The sequence below is a fragment of the Leptopilina heterotoma genome, unplaced genomic scaffold, assembly GCF_015476425.1.
Source record: "Leptopilina heterotoma isolate Lh14 unplaced genomic scaffold, ASM1547642v1 Lhet_121, whole genome shotgun sequence".
In the NCBI taxonomy this organism is placed as follows: domain Eukaryota; kingdom Metazoa; phylum Arthropoda; class Insecta; order Hymenoptera; family Figitidae; genus Leptopilina; species Leptopilina heterotoma.
Genome location: NW_025110839.1, coordinates 2,445,573 through 2,462,841, shown reverse-complemented (window position 1 = coordinate 2,462,841; position 17,269 = coordinate 2,445,573).

Below are 17,269 nucleotides of genomic sequence, written 5' to 3'. Positions count from 1 at the left end.
GTGGATTTCAGAAATACCTACTTTAGATGAAGTTTTTTTTCTTTTAATAAATAATTTATTTCTTAAGCAACTTTTTCAAAAATTATTAAAAAACAATTTAAAATTATCAATTATTTTAATAAAATATTACAATTTCGATAAAATTCAAAAAAAATTTTTAATTATTTTCATAAATAAAAAAAAATTCACAAGGATTCAATTATTATTACAAAAATTTTATTAAAATTCGTCGAAAAAATTAAATTACTGGTTTAGAGAAGAATTTTAATTAAAAACAATAATTGAATTTTGGAGAAGATACAAACCCTGTAATATTTTTAATAATTATATTTATAATTTAATAATTAACAATAATTTTTTGTACTTAAAAAAATTGAAATAATATTAAAATGAAATTGTAAAGATTTGGAGAAATTTCATTTACGTGTTTGTTTTTTAGTAATGCAAATAGGCATTCATATAGTTTTATTGAGCTTTCCAACAATTTGGTACGGTGCAGACATATTGCTTTTTATCAAAATCCAGTATCACCATTTTTGATTGTACCAATTTAATAGAAATAGTTTTTGTATTTAAAGGGGATTTGATTACTTTAAATATATGTTCCATTGTTTGGCTTCCAACCACATGCAAATGGTTCCACAGTTAATACATTAATGTGAAGTAGACATAAGCCATTACTTTTTAAGATGATGTTCAAAATTTGTCCAAATGAGCCATTTTCCAATCGTACCACAGAATCATTGAAACTATTGTTTTGATCATATTTTGCTGAAGTTAATATTGTGCCATTGAAAAGACAACGTAGAAAAGTCTCTTGATCTTTAGAACTTTTAGTATCATTTGATAGATAAGAATTAAAAAAATGAATTCCATCGCTGGATTTCGCACTTGCGGTGAAGCGCTTTTCAGAGATACACGAGTAGTCACAAAATTCACGAACAATTTTTGGCATATTACTTCGAGATCGAGTAAACTTGTATAGTAATCTTTGTAATGACTTATTCGCCATCTGCTGATCAACTCCTTTTGGTCCGTTTACATGGTTCTTGAGAATGAAAATAAAACCCTCAAATGGAAAATAAGCTGAAGTTGACCACAAAGGTCCACTCCATTTAACATTTTTCACTGCATGGAGCAATAAATGTATGTTGAAAGTCATTGCTGAGACACCGTAATGAATTTCAACAAAAGCCACAAAAGTCAAAATATCTCTTTCACATTTCTCCAGATCTTGCATAGTTATGTTTGTCTTGGATAATAAGTACATTGAGTTTATAAAAAGAGCGTAGTGTTCTAGATATTCAATTGGCAGAACTTCTTGAAGAAGTGGTAAACTGTATAGAATAACATGTAAGCCTTCCAATTCGTTGCTTTCGAGCATGATTTTTTTGAAAGCTTACAAGGAACTCTGTGTGCTTCGTGTGGTGGTTGAATTTCAAGCAACATAGAATCAAGTTTCTCGAGGTATTCTTACTCTCATAAGATCCCACATTTGTTCCGTAATTCCCAACACGTCAGCATGCATTGAGTCTCTTGAAAAACTTCGGATCATGTCAATGTTGATGAAATCAGAAAATGTAGAAGGACCCTTTATATCTCTGTGAATTGCGCACTTCAATTTCGCTTCATTAACATCATTCATGTGAGACTTATGTGTTCGCTGTTCACACTTGCTTTGCACAAAAGGAAATTTTACACTATTTACATAAAATCCAATTATGTAACAATAAGGACAACAAATGTAACTATTATGACGAATTTTGTTTTGCAAACTAGCACGAGCAGGAGAATCAGCTATTTCACATAAAGATGTGAAAGTAATACTCCTTTCAATACCATCTTCCGGGAAAGTGTAAGTCATTCCTATATTATGCAAGCGCGTCGCTTGGTCTTTAAATTTTCCAATAAAGAGATTCAACAATTCGTTTGATGGTTCCTTTGATACTATGAGGATGCCTACTAGAAGAATATGCTTAAAGCGAATATTTGGAGGCAATTCGTTGAATACTATAGATATGGGCCAGAAACTTCGAGAAGATGAATTACCGCTTACAACAGGCGCACCATCTGTACTCAAATTATAGGTAACTGTATTTGGAAAACGTACTTTTGTTTCTTCATACAGCTCGGAGTCTTGAATATCACAAATTGTATTTCTTTTTTTTAAATTCTGAATAGGTAGTGATGTACGTCGCACAAAACGATCGAGAAATTGAGAGTTCGAGAGAACTGATCGTCTTTTCTAAACACTAATATTGATCGGATCGTTCTCGATTTGACAAGCTCGACAACCCAGTAAAAAAAATTCGATACACGGACCGCGGAGTTCGTATACGAGCTCGGATTGAGAAGTGTATAGATGCTTGTATACGAGGTGACTTTTAAAGCATTTTTATTAATGTAACACTATTTTAAAGTAAATGTAGATAATAGACTAGAAATGAATTATCTCATCTAAAACAAAGCTAAATTCATAAGGGAAATGAAGTTTTAAGAAAAAAAGGATAATTTTGTTCAAAAATTTATTCACACTGAAAAAAGGTTAGAATTTGATAATTCCTTGTTACTCTTACTTACCGACATTAGATATTTCTCGGATGCAGTAAGCACGATTTTGTATTAGCGGTAGAATAAATAAGTTTTTCTTCATTTAATAATATATTATTATTTATTTATTATATAAATGTTCTTATATAAAATAATTAAATTTAATACAAAATCGTGCTTACCGCATCCGAGAAATATCTAATGTCGGTAAGTAAGAGTAACAAGGAATTATCAAATTCTAACCTTTTTTCAGTGTGAATAAATTTTTTCAACAAAATTATTCTTTTTTTCTTAAAACTTCATTTCCCTTATGAATTTAGCTTTGTTTTAGATGAGATAATTCATTTCTATTATCTACATTTACTTTAAAATAGTGTTACATTAATAAAAATGCTTTAAAAGTCACCTCGTATACAATTTCTCATTACGGAAAAGGCTCGTATTAGAGATTTCTCATATTTCTCATACGGAGCTACCGAGCTCGTATACGAACTCCGCGGTCCGTGTATCGAATTTTTTTTACTGGGAAATTGTCGATCACAGTTATATTTAAATGAACTGAAGGTGGTTCAAGAAAGGATGATTATCGTCGCTTGGGTGATAAACCATACTATTTCAGCTTTGCGCTGAAAACCATTCTATTTCAAATGCGCACTGAAAAACATACCATTTCGCGAGTGTGATACAAAACATTCATTTTCAAAAGACAGTTGAAAATCATACGATTTCAACAAAGTTTTGAATTCAATAATTCCATTTCGGGAACATACAATTTTTTTCAGGTTGAAAACTTTAACATGATATTTATAAGGTTAAGAGATCTTAAAGAAACTTGCAAATCACTTGAAATGTATATAATTGAAGGCCTGCATACAATAACAACCGCTGCGCTTGGTTGTAGGGGATAGTACCAGTCAGGTAGCAGTGAACGGCCCAGAGGCTCTCACTGCTGTCTGGCTGGTATTATCCCTTACAACCAAGCGCAGCGGTTGTTATTGTATGCAGGCCCTCAATTTATCACAATTTTTATCATTTTATATGTAACCTACAATAATTTCTTTAATTCATTAAAAGAAAATACATTTATAAAAGTCACACTATTGTTTGAATTCTAAATATAATCCAAAATTAGAAAATTGATTATTTTGTAGAATAAAATTATCTCAAAATTGTTGCTTTTACTTTAATCCAGAACATAAAATCTTAAAAGGATTTGCTGATAAAATATTATTTTTTGCTAATAATTACGTTTATAATAGAGCATTAGAAAATTTATAAAATTTAATAATTGCAAATTTAAAATAATTAATAATAATTAATAATAATAAATAAATTAATTAATTAATTAATTAATAATTAATAATGAATTAATTATTAATAATTAATAATTTAAAATTTTAAATCGATTTTTCTAAAATTAAAAATTGTTTAATAATAGGAGTTGTTATTTTTAAAATATTAATTTTTTTTTTAAATAACAGTATATTCTGCCTTTTAAATTAAACATTTATATTTTTAATTTTTCACAATTAGTCACTAAAATTGATAATTTCATAAAATTTTATATTTCAGTCTGAAATTTGCTATTACAGAAAATCATAAAACATTATTGATTGATTGTTTTTTAATGGGAAATTTCAGACTAATAAAATGTCATTAAAATGTTAATTGTATTTCGCGCCTCCTCCGAATAGATCAACTTGTAGTTTCCCTAATTTATACCATTTTTGTCACATTTTTAAAGTAATTAAAATTAAAAATTTGAAGATCACAGAGCTCCTTCACGCCTATATTCCGGTTCGTTGTGAATTTTTCATTCTCTTGTTTTGTGCCAACTAGTCACATCCATTTTCTAAAATGGGTAAAAAGAAGGATAAATCCCCAGATTCAAGTGATATTTTAAAACGTTTAAAAAAGTTTGAAAAGTTCGAGAAGAAGTATAAAAAACAAATTAAACGAAAACGCACACGGAAAAAAAAAGTTCACGAATCTCTCGTGAACTAGTATATCACTTTTGGATGGGACACAAAATTCTTGAAAATCAACAAACACAGTTCGTCAAAATTTCATCAACTCCTTCACTAGAAACATAGTACGGTTTCCGAACTTTTCGTCAAAGTTAACGAAAAATTCGTGAACTTTTAAAAAATGCTAAAAACAAGAAAAAATAATTTCCAGACACTACTTTTTTATAGTATTTCACTTTATTTGATAACTTGACGCCTATTACGCACCCAACTACACAGAATACACAATTTTATCGCCATTAAAATTCGTAATTCGCTTCACGGGATTCGAACCTAGTACCTATACCCTATAACATAATATTTCTAACATAACTAACCGCCACGGCTAAATCTAGATACACTGTCCTTCGACAAACGAAACGATTAGCTTTGTCTGCTGTAAAACTCAGGACCGTGCAAAGTAGAAAAAGTCCCTTATCGTAACTTTTAATTCATTTTATGAATTATTTGTTTCACAAAGGAAATTAGCAAACAAAAATATTCACTAAGTAATAAAAAACACTGATTCTAAATAATAACTTTCATCAAAGAATTTTCCCGAATGTAAACACCGATGACACCGACTGAATGATGAATGCTTGATCAGCCATATTTGATGCGCATTACGAACTGCGCATACTACTGACACTCGCGAGTTCACGATTTTTTCGTGAACTTGTACCTCTACTTTTGACGAACTACTCTTTATTAACAGTTCATCAAAAATTCATTAACTTTGTTTCAGTTTTTCGTTGACGTTCGCCATTTCTAATCAAAAGTGAATGAAAATTTTGAAATTTTGTGTCCTATCCAAAAGTGATATACTAGTTCACGAGAGATTCGTGAACTTTTTTTTCCGTGCAGTGATTCAACGTCAGATGAAGAATCTTCCACTTCGTCGCGGGATTCAAGTCCAGTAGGTAAATTCGCCCTATTAAATAATTTTATTTTCCTCTTGTGTCATAGAAATGTCAAGGAGTAAAAAATATATAAATACCTTTTTGAAAGGTTCTTACCACACAGGCACCCGAGTCGAACTTTTAGACCTGCTTACCTCCTGGTAAGTATAATTTAACCCTAACCTGCACCTAACAAACCCTTGGTGTTTTTTTCCTCCTGCGTAAGTTCTATTTAACTCTGACAACTCCTTTTTAAGTCCTAATTAAACCTTAAACCCTGTATTGCTTCTACTACATTCTTACAATAGGAAATGTTACGCGGGGAACAAGATATTCAACTTATTATTGTTTTGCAAATTACAAAATTTTTTATTTTGAAAATTTCACGAAAGAATTCAATTATTTTCTAAAATTTTAATAAATCCTTCGAAAAAATTCAATTATTTTTATAAATAGTAAAATTCTTCGCAAGAATTCAATTAATTTTATAAATAGTAAAATTCTTTGCAGGAATTCAATTATTTTCAAAACAATTTTAATTGAATTCCTTAGATGAATTCAAATATTTTAAAATATTTTCATAAATTGCAATTATTATCCTAAACCTTAATAAATTCTTCGAAATAATTCAACTATTTTTCTAAATACTAAAACTCTTTGCAAGAATTAAATAATTATTAACCCAATTAAAATAAAATTAAACGAAAGAATTTAATTATTTTCCAAAATTCCCATAAAATTTAATTTCAACAAGAATTTAAAATTCTTGAAAAACAATTTAATTATTCTCAAAATATTTTTAAAAAATTCTATATAAGAATTGAATTACTAGCTCAATACAATTTTTAAATATATTCGTCAAAAGAATTGAAATAATTCTATTATTTTCAAAAAATAATAAAATTCTTGTGATGAATTCAATTATTTTGAATATACTTAATAAAATTTTTTAAGGAAATTCAATTATTTTCGAAACAACTTCAATTGAATTTTTCGAAAAAATTTCATGATTTTTAAATATTTCTATACACTGAGAAAACTGGAGAGTTAAATTCAGAGGTTCAAAAAGTGTATGTTTCCTTTGCTTATGAAGAAAGTTAAATAGTCCTTCTAAAATAAATTTTGAATAGATAATGGAAATCTACTTGTATATTCTCTCCCATTACATCTGAGGGTTAAAAGTTGCGCAGAAAATGTGTACGATCTGATGCGCGCGAAATTATTTTTCTGACATTTTATGTATTTAATTTAGGGGTTAGGTTGCCATATTTATTCATTTCGCGCCGGATAAGGAAGGGATTTCTCAAGATGGTTAATTTGTCCCTCTGTTATAAACTCATTTCCCCTCCAAGAGAAATGGCACGAATATCTGTCAATGGTGTATTTGAACATTTAGATTGTTATCCAATAGCTAACTCTCAAATATCAACGATTTGTCCCTCCAGATGTTTAGTCCAATACTCCAGTTTTCTCAGTGTAAAATTCTTCATAACAATTTAATTATTTCTTAAAATTTTATTAAATTCTTCGCAAGAAATCACTTATTTTCAATACAATTTTAATAAAATTCTTCTTCATAAAATTCAATTGCTTTTGAAATTTTCAATTAAAATTATTAGAAAAACTCCATTAGTTTAAAAAAAAAATTCAAAGAAATTTTTCAAAAAAATTTAATTAGGATTTTTAAAAATATTAATAAAATTCTTTGCGAGAATTTAGTTATTTTTCTAAATAAAGAAATTCTTTGAAGGAATTCTATTATTATCACATTTTTTGATAAAATTCTTTGCAACAATTCGAAGATTTTCAATACATTAATTTTAAAATTGAAAATATTTGAAAAGAAAAATTAAAAAAAAATTAAGAAACCAAAATGTAAACAACAATTAACTTTAAACTGCGAATAGGTTACCGAAACATGTACTTTTTTATTATTAATTTATAAATATTATTTTTAACTGAAATGTTTTGACATTTTTTTTAAATAATAAAAATATTAATTTATGAATGTTGAAAGGTTATTATTATTAAACAATTTATTTATTTGCCGTAGTGTATTAGTGTCAATTAATGCTTTATTGAATCACTCAACAAGTCAATGAAAATAAAGCGTCTGTGTTCAGTTAGGTTCCGTAGCATAGTGGTTAGGGCGTTAGTTTCGTTGTCTGTAGTTCGTAGGTCGTAGGTTCAAGTCTCGCGTGTGTTAGATTTTATTTATTTCGTAGGTTTGCGTTTATTTCGATTTTTCTGTATTATATAGGTATAAGTATGCAATTTAATGATTATATACACCGTCAAATAATTTAATTAACAAATATTAAATTAAAAAAATTTTTTTTATATATAAATGGATATGTATTAATCCCCACATATATACTAACATTATTTATGAATTCGCTATTGGTCACGATTAAATTAAAAAAAAAGTAAAAATCATTAAATAATAATGCCATTTATTAATAATTAAAGTTATTATAAAAATTAGTTAAAAATGATCTCAAATATGCTATGAGCAGTTTTTCCAGGGCTTTGGGAGAGGAAAGAATTCTGTAAGTAAGGGTCAAGCAGTATTTAATAAGGTTCTAAGAACACCTGCTTTCCCCCTTTTACCATCTAAATTTGTCGCTAACCAGGGGTTTGCAGGAGGTATAATCAGAGTTAACTTGCAATGCAAATAAACTCTGCTTTCATCCTTTTACATCCTTAAAAACCCTCAGTTTTAAGGATGTAAGCAGGTCTAAAAGTTCGACTCGGGCACTAACCTTTGTGATGAACAACTGATGTTGCTTTTTATTAAAAAAAAAAAAAAAAAAAAAAAATTGGTTCTGACCACCTAATAATTCTAAAAATATATATTTTCTTTCTAATTATATAGGCTCTTACCTATAATTTGAAATTATTGGGTTCTGACCTATAAAAAATATTCAAAAAAAAAAAAATTGAGGCTCTAACCTGAATTAACATATAAATTTTCGAATAACATTTATTAGTTAATTGATGATAAATTTTTTGAAAATTCACAATTGGCACTGACCATTCACTATACTTAAAATTGTCAACATTCATCCTTTCTTCTGCAGGAAAACAATCAAATGATCGGAAGAAAAAATCAAGACGAAATGACTTCTCATCCTCTGAAAAAAGTTTTGACTCCGATTTAAGCGAGAACGCTTCTTTTCGGATTTTGAACAAATCGATTCCCCTAGAACATCCAAAAAGAATATATTAGATGAACCACAGGGTTCGGAAGTTACGCGTAACTTCGAGTTGTCTACGTAAATTACGTAGAATATGTAATGTATGTAGACAACTTCAACTGTTATAACGAAAGGCAAAGTTACTGTCTAAAATCAACAAACGCAGAATTTGTTGACATTTACTATTTGACTTATGTTTATTGCTGTATTATTTAAACAATGTCTTCTAAAAATAAAAATAGCAATTTTAAACAAACATATATAGAAATTTCGTGGCTCGAAATGAAATTTGAAAAAATTAAAACTGTTGAAGAACAAACGGTAGCAAAGTGCTTAATTTGTAAAAAGATTTTAAAAAATACAAGTTACATGCGACTTGTTGGCCACAGGTATGTATTAATAAAACTTTAAGTTTTTTAGATAAATAAATATTGTTTTTTATACAAAATTAAAATTTTTGCTTTAATTGTATTGAAATTTCTGATATGAATCGGAATGTTTAATAAATCATACACACACTATATGTATACTTAAATTTATATTCTTTCAGAAATGTGTGTAAATATCCTCCTGATGATGACCAGTCTGAAAAACTTCTCTATAAAGATGTTAATTCTAACCCTGATCCTAGTTCCACTTCATATTCAGACGCCGATGCTAAAAGTACTATTGACGATGACTTGGCTAAATTTTTCTTTGGCTGCAACATTCCATTTAGTGTAGTCGAGTCTGACTTGTTTCGAAAATTTGTCCACAGGTTAGCTCCTGAATACAAACCTCCTTCAGCGAAAACTTTAAGCGGAACTATTTTGGATCGAGTGTACGACAAAATAATTAAGGATAACAGTCTTAAGGAAAATGAGAAATGTGTGTTGCTCATAGACGGGTGGAAAAATAAGGCAAAGAATGAGAAGTATGTTGTTACCACAATTCACAATGCGAGCAGCGATGTCAAATTATTTTTAAACTCTTACGATTTCACTGAAAAATCTGAAACAGCATCACATCTCACAGAAGTAATAAATAAAGCTGTAGAAGATGCAAGAAATATTTATAATGTCGAGATTTATGCTGTTTCTCACTCATACCTCGTTCTTGATCTCCCTCTCATTCACTCCTTAATCTATCTGTGAGTGAGAAAAGAAAAATAATTAGCCAATAAGGAAATAAGACGCCCATTACGTATTTTGGCTTGAGAGTAAAATTCCCCACTTTTCCTTCCACTATCAAATTCTGTTCCTCTCTTTCTACCTGAGGGACGCATGATTATTCCCCAAATGTCATTTTTCCGAAATGTCATTTTACCGAACTGCACTTTTGCGAATAGTCATTTTTCCGAAAAGCCATTTTTGCGAAATGTCATTTTTACGAATAGTCATTTTTGCGAAAAGCCATTTTTGCGAATTGTCATTTTTGCGAATCGCCATTTTTGCGAATTGTCACTTTTGCTAATTGACATTTTTACGAATCGCCATTTTTACGAATTGTCACTTTTGCGAATCGACATTTTTACGAAATGTCATTTTTGCGAATAGCCATTTCTGCGAAAAGTAATTTTTACGAATTGTCGTTTTTGCGAATTGTCATTTTTGCGAAATTTCATTTTTGAGAAATGTCATTTATGCGAATTGTCACTTTTGCGAATTGACATTTTTACGAATTGTTACTTTTCCGAAAAGTCATTTTTGCGAATTGTCATTTTTGCGAAAAATACAATAGTGAATCTATATATACCTACAAGTTTACTATTGTATTTTTCGCAAAAATGACAATTCGCAAAAATGACTTTTCGGAAAAGTGACAATTCGTAAAAATGGCGATTCGCAAAAATGAAATTTCGCAAAAATGACAATTCGCAAAAACGACAATTCGTAAAAATTACTTTTCGCAATAATGGCTATTCGCAAAAATGACATTTCGTAAAAATGTCGATTCGCAAAAGTGACAATTCGTAAAAATGTCAATTCGCAAAAGTGACAATTCGTAAAAGTGTCGATTCGCAAAAATGACAATTCGCAAAAATGACAATTCGCAAAAATGAAAATTCGTAAAAATGACTTTTCGCAAAAATTACTATTCGCAAAAATGGCTTTTCGCAAAAATGACTTTTCGTAAAAATGACATTTCGCAAAAATGGCTTTTCGCAAAAATGACTATTCGCAAAAGTGCAGTTCGGTAAAATGACATTTCGGAAAAATGACATTTGGGGAATAATCATGCGTCCCTCTACCTGACACGGAAAATGGAGAAAACATGATACCCCCTTCTAAACCCAAATAGTGGGCATTACTTTCTTAACTATTCGTCTCTCTTTCGCTCCCACTCTAAACTAAAAGGAGAGACAATACCTCCCTCCCTCTCTTTCTCTCTCACTGTGAACAGAATATATAAGGAAAGACTAACTTAATATATATAGATATAATAATAATATTCACCTCTCTTTCGCTCCTACTCTACACTAAAAGGACAGGCGATACTTCTCTATACTTCCCTCTCTTTCTGTCTATCAACCTTTCTCTCTCACTGTGGACAGAATGTACACGCTCTGGACAGACTGAATGAAAGAATACGAAGTTTATTATAGTTAATTCTAATATTGTAATAACATTTGTACTCTTAAGCTTTCAAGGTATCAATTTCTTTCAGTCATTTAAAAACTTTATATCATAACAAAACCTTTTTCGAAAATACTTAATCTATAAAAGCTATATTTATAAAATAAATAACGATTTTATAAAAAGTAAAAGATATTTTCTTAAGTACAACGTTAACGTTAAATAAAATCTGCAATGTGCATCTTACTGAATTACTTTTGAGTTCTTACACAATTACTTTTGAGTATTTCAATCTTAAATTGTAATAAATATTTTTTAACATTCCTAACTTTTCTTTTGGTAAGGTTTTGTATCCTTGAAAATAACTTTTCAAGTCTAAAGTTGACGCCGGAATTTTAAATAATTTCTTTGAAAGATTCGAGAGATTTGGAGATTCTTCATCTGCCATCGTCCAAAATACTAATGGCGATTTAATATTTTTTTTTAAAAGCATAGGGAAAAGGCCTTTTCCTTCCTTGTAATTGGTATATTCTTCAAGGCCATCTTTTTCTAAATTTTCTAATAAAAATTGATTTAGATTAGAAATATGATTCCTATTTAATTTTCGTCCACGATATAAAGGATGCAAATGATTAGCCGTCAATGAGGCTGGATGAAAAAGAGCGAAAGCGTGTTCATCAATAATTGTCTGAAGTTCGTCGCTGTTAGTTTCTGCATACAATGATAACCAGCTTTCTACATCATCGGCAATAGAAAAACCTTCTGTTTTTAATTTTGTTATTAAAGCTGATATACTAGAATACATTTCAGAAAACTTTCGGACTTTCAATTCAAAGGAACGATCAAATAGAATAGAAATTATTTCTTCTTTAAATTCATAAGAATTTTCACAGGTAATTTTTTTAACTCTTGGACATTTGACTCAAAAAATAAATAACATTCGTAACGTATTTCCCACTCAAATTTGTTTCTCGATTCTGTTTCTGACTGTGAAATGCATTCCAATGTTTGCATTAGAGGCACACTTTGTAGGCACTCTAATAAAACACTACGACATTTTTTATATAAGTCATTATCTAAAAGGCAATCGCCAATAGAGTGTGCGATTTTAACATTACAGGGCAAAGTTAGAATATTTTGCTCATTTAAGCATTGAATTGAACATTCCTTAGATACAATTGCCCATACATTTAAATGTATCGTATTTTTGGCTAATTCAAGGGATAGACGGGTAATGTCTTGAATTTCATTATCGTAGTTTTCCGAAACTGAAATTGTAGAAGAAGTTAAAAAACTTATGTTCCCATCAAGATCTTTGGTAAAAAACTGAACATCTTTTTTATTACTTTCAATATTTTGGGCTGAAATCAGCAAAATTCCGGGTTCAATATTCAATTTTCTGTTTTTTATCTGGAGCTTTTGAACACTTTTGTGCAGAAAAATGGAAGACAGTTCATCACTTGTAGGAGGTGTATATGCAGGTCTTAAACTTTTCATTAATTTAATAAAATAATCTGAATCGACCACTTTCATATTGATGTCACAACCAAAAATAAAATCGGAAAGAGCGTCGTTAATCGTTTCTTTTTCTTTTTCTCTTACTTGGTCTACGAAAATCTTCATTTTTGTTTGCCGGGATTCAACAGAAATCTAGAAAAGTTAAATGTGTTGTAAATAATATATTTTGAAAAATTTAATTAATTAAAATATAATTTATAATTATCCTTGAAAAAATTTAGAAAATATTAATGTAATGATTACGCAGGCTGACGAGGTTTTTTTTTAAATTTCAATTCCCGTTTTCCCGGTCAGTTCGCCACCCTGGATTATATTAAGTATAAATAATACTTCCACTTACAGAATTGTTATTGGTTTCAGGAATATCTTCCGTCATCATCAAACTTACGTTCGAGCGGTTCGAGTTTTGAGTTTGATTCAGAGTTTGATTGCTAATGTCCATTTTACTTATTGTTCCATTATTTTGATCGTTTTTCGTCGAGATACAATGTTTCCTTAAGAGAATAAATCGTACATTAAAAAATTTACTACAATAAATTATATACAACTATTTTTATATATAAAATAAACTTTCTTTTATCTTTTTACTAACTTACCGGTGAACTTTTAATCGCTCTGAAGCCGTGTTTTGTAAAAACTTATTGCAAACATTGCAATAGGCAATATGTTTGCCATTTTCATTTCTTGATAAAGTAAAATTTAATTTATCCCAAACTTCGTGTTTGGGCCTGCCACCAGCACCACTACTACCTTTTGACATTTTAAATTTAATTGAACTGAAAGCCGAATAATAAATATTTTTCGTGTTTTCTCTACGCTTGTATCTTTGTAAGCTGTTTTAATAAAAGTAGAAAACTTTTTCTATTGTAAACAAAGACCACATCAAATTTTTAATTCTCTCTATTTTATTGAAAATTAACATTATTGCTTAAAGAAATGTATTCACCTACGTGAATAACGTGCACCGTCTCAATTAACTACTGTTCAATGTCCAGTGAAGTGTTAAACTCTTTATTTTCATCTTTAAAATATCTGTTGAATTGGGTTGATCGCGGAACCATACATTTCTGAATTCAGAAATCAGTCCAATTCGAAAAAGTCGTTTTCTCGAATTCAAGAAACGACATCCCAATTCGAAATCCCGATTCATTTTTCACCCAATTCTTTTTTTTACAGGGTATAATCAAATTAGGATTACCTACAGAAGAAATAAAAACTCTGACAGTCAAATATCCACCTCCTGGTAATTGTACCATGCTCGATCCTCCAAAACTAAATGAGGAAGTTAAACTGGCCTTTAAGGAAAAACCATCATCTCTATTAAGAGATAAAAGGATCGTGAGCAAGAAAGAAAAAATTTTGGTCTGCATTTCAGCCATAGCAAAATGTATGTCTTTAGTTATAAAAAGGGAAAACGCAGAAGAAATTTCTCTCATCGAGACTCTGAGTGATGCCAGCCGCTTACTTGTCGATTTACAATTCAACGAATCTGTTTTTCGAAAAAATTTAATTATTGCTAATGTTGACGAAACTTTGAAAGAACCATTAAAATCAACATCGACAGACGAATTTTTATTCGGTAAAAATATAGTGGAGACATTGAAGTCTGCAAAATTAATGGAGTCTTCAACAAAAGCCCTTCGACCACCAAGATTACATCGTCAACAGACAAAAAACTGGAAAAGCCCGTTCGCTCCTCGCAGTCGTCAGAGAACATACCCAGCACCGCAGAACGGGCAAAGGAAAACTTAAGCTGGACATCTCAAGTCTTATCGAACCCAGACGTCATGGAACAAGACATCGTACAGGAAAGATTATCCCAAAAAGAATTAGAAAATTCTGTAAGTAACATAGCTGGCAGATTGAGCAATTATTATGATAACTGGGCGGCTCTAACTTCAGATCCAGTAATTCTTTCTTACATATAAAAGGTTATAAAATTCTGTTTATTCAAACACCCCATCAAACAGTCTTTCCACATAATTCAAATCGGTCAGACACAGAAATAAAACAAATGGCAGAATCAATCCTTATATTAAAAAATAAAGGTGTACTTAAAAAATGCTCTCCTTCAGAGGGTCAATTTTTATCAAGCTATTTTCTGGTTCCAAAACCTGATGGATCCTATAGATTTATTTTGAATCTTAAAAAATTAAATAAGTTTATATTAACCGTACATTTTAAACTTGAAGATTATAGAACTGCTATAAATCTTATGGAGCGAAACTTTTATATGTCTACGCTTGACTTACAAGATGCATTTAACTTAGTGTCCATTAAAAAATCTGACAGAAAATTTTTACGATTTAAATTTAATCGAGAGCTATTTGAATTTACTTGCTTACCCTTCGAACTATGTACAGCCCCTCAGGTCTTTACAAAACTTATGAAACCTGTTGTTTATTCTCTAAGAAAACAAGGATTTCTTTCAGTTATATACTTGGACGATTTTCTTCTTTTTTGGGACACTTATGAAAATTGTACCAAGAATCTTATTAAAACTAAGAAAACCTTAGAAGATTTAGGTTTTTTAATCAATGATAATAAAAGCCAACCCGATCCTAACCAGGAGCGTTTATTTTTGGGTTTTATTTATAATTCCTGTTCAATGACTCTAAGACTTCCCGCTGACAAACGTACAAAAATTCAAAATCTGTTAAATACGTATAGTAAAAATATTAAATGTCCAATCAGAGATTTCGCTAAATTTATTGGTGTACTTGTAGCTTCTTGTCCTGCAGTTAAATATAGTTGGGTTTACACTAAAAATTTTGAAAGACAAAAATTTTTAGCTCTAGAAAAAAATTCCAGGAATTACGATGCTTTTATGATTGTAGAACCTATCATGACTGATATTCAATGGTGGAAATCGCATATGGTGTGAGAGGCGTAATATTTGGATATTCGCTTCTTATATTAGTTCAAAGAACAATTTTGAAGCAGACTCTGAATCCAGAAAGTTAGAACCAGAAACAGAATTCGAGTTATGCAAGTCAGCTTTTAAATTAATAATTGAAACCTTCGGAAAGCCGAAAATAGATCTGTTTGCAAGCCGTACAAACAAAAAATGCACTCGTTACGTTTCTTGGTTTAAAGACCCTGGATCTGAGGCAGTGGATGCTTTCACTTTGAACTGGAGCCAATTTCAATTTTATGCTTTTCCTCCCTTCAGTATAATTTTAAAAACTCTTAGAAAAATAAAATCAGATCGAGCAGAGGGAATTATGGTTGTACCTGATTGGCCAACTCAGCCATGGTACCCACTATTTCAATCTATGATAATTTATGAAGTAATTACTTTAAATCCTGATAAAAATCTTTTAATTTCTTGTGACAGGAGTCATCACCCTCTCTGGAAGAGCCTTATCCTGGTATCCGCGAAATTATCAGGGGTTACCTATAATTTGAGTACAGATGGTGCGCCTGTTGTAAGCGGTAATTCATCTTCTTGAAGTTTCTGGCCCATATCTATAGTATTCAACGAATTCCCGAGTCGAACTTTTAGACCTGCTTACATCCTTAAAACTGAGGGTTTTTAAGGATGTAAAAGGATGAAAGCAGAGTTTATTTGCATTGCAAGTTAACTCTGATTATACCTCCTGCAAACCCCTGGTTAGCGACAAATTTAGATGGTAAAAGGAGGAAAGCAGGTGTTCCTAGAACCTTATTAAATACTGCTTGACCCTTACTTACAGAATTCTTTCCTCTCCCAAAGCCCTGGAAAAACTGCTCATAGCATATTTGAGATCATTTTTAACTAATTTTTATAATAACTTTAATTATTAATAAATGGCATTATTATTTAATGATTTTTACTTTTTTTTTAATTTAATCGTGACCAATAGCGAATTCATAAATAATGTTAGTATATATGTGGGGATTAATACATATCCATTTATATATAAAAAAAATTTTTTTAATTTAATATTTGTTAATTAAATTATTTGACGGTGTATATAATCATTAAATTGCATACTTATACCTATATAATACAGAAAAATCGAAATAAACGCAAACCTACGAAATAAATAAAATCTAACACACGCGAGACTTGAACCTACGACCTACGAACTACAGACAACGAAACTAACGCCCTAACCACTATGCTACGGAACCTAACTGAACACAGACGCTTTATTTTCATTGACTTGTTGAGTGATTCAATAAAGCATTAATTGACACTAATACACTACGGCAAATAAATAAATTGTTTAATAATAATAACCTTTCAACATTCATAAATTAATATTTTTATTATTTAAAAAAAATGTCAAAACATTTCAGTTAAAAATAATATTTATAAATTAATAATAAAAAAGTACATGTTTCGGTAACCTATTCGCAGTTTAAAGTTAATTGTTGTTTACATTTTGGTTTCTTAATTTTTTTTTAATTTTTCTTTTCAAATATTTTCAATTTTAAAATTAATGTATTGAAAATCTTCGAATTGTTGCAAAGAATTTTATCAAAAAATGTGATAATAATAGAATTCCTTCAAAGAATTTCTTTATTTAGAAAAATAACTAAATTCTCGCAAAGAATTT